Source organism: Bactrocera latifrons, unplaced genomic scaffold (assembly GCF_001853355.1).
Source record: "Bactrocera latifrons isolate USDA-ARS-PBARC rearing strain unplaced genomic scaffold, ASM185335v1 scaffold_162, whole genome shotgun sequence".
Taxonomy (NCBI): Eukaryota; Metazoa; Arthropoda; class Insecta; order Diptera; family Tephritidae; genus Bactrocera; species Bactrocera latifrons.
In genome coordinates this window covers 355,608-356,570 of record NW_017535097.1, presented here as the reverse complement: position 1 = coordinate 356,570, position 963 = coordinate 355,608, and the positions used below count along the sequence as shown (strand labels likewise).

The 963-nt window shown below is 33.7% G+C and overlaps 1 protein-coding gene across 1 annotated transcript in view; it reads left to right on the top strand.

Annotated features, from left to right (window-relative positions):
• Positions 1-303: 303 nt before the first annotated feature.
• Positions 304-963, top strand: part of LOC108966513 (glycine receptor subunit alpha-4) — a 9,851-nt gene continuing 9,191 nt past the window's right edge. Inside the window, exon 1 of the mRNA XM_018929454.1 lies at positions 304-675. The gene's annotated coding sequence lies outside the window, so the exon portion shown is untranslated. The remainder of the gene's footprint in view (positions 676-963) is intronic.

Here is a 963-nt window from a genome sequence, read left to right as displayed (position 1 = left end):
GCAACAACAATAACAACAACAGCAGCAGCGCCGCTGTCTCATCCGCATCCGTCAAGTGCCCACCACCGAGGCGCACGCAGATGCCAATGAGTATCAGCACTCCAACGCCCTGCAACGTATGTTTATTAGCTACTTACTGCTTAGCGACGARCGTTGCATTGCTTTAACTCTGCTGCACGGGCTGCGTATGCTTTTGTCTCAGTTACTGAATTTACTAGGTTTAAATTCAAATCTCAACGTTGTAACCGCCAGTCAGCGGCGGATGTTCAGCGCAATTAGACGTGCAAATCGAAAAGTGAAAGCAACTTCAAAGCGATTAAAGCAATCAAAGGCTTGCTATAAAAATTGCACTAAATTTTCCAAAAAAAAATATATATATATTATTAAGTAAAATGACCTCGTTTTCATTAGAATAAAATAATTTSGAATATGTTAAGCAAATATTCGTGCTTAAAGCCAAAACGCGCTTTTGTTGTGTGAAAGCACTCAAGTACGCCTACGGTGTTACATAAGGTGGTCTGTGAAAAAATTGAAGTGTTTTCCAGAAGCTACTAGCTATAAAGCAATAATGAAAATATAATAGTAATTATTGTGGATGCGAGTTTGAAATTGGCATTGGTAAATAGTACTTTCGCATATAAAAATTGCTCAATTTTACATAAAATATACGTTTCGGTAAGTTGAATAAATAAACAAATTAAGTTAAAATAAATAATGAGAAAAAWTAAAAAACTGCGAAAATAAAAGCACTGAAGCTAGTATTTTAACAATTGGTGTGAAAGTGGCAATACTTTTAATTACAATARTAGCACTAAAATCGAAATCGAAAATCGAATAAAAAAATATGCGTAATAATTAATAGTATTTTTTGGCGAAAGTTACAGAAAATCTGTAGCTTTATTGGTAGTCGAAAAAGTCTTTTCGTATTTCTAATCAAACTTCAACTTATTTTTTTATATTTAT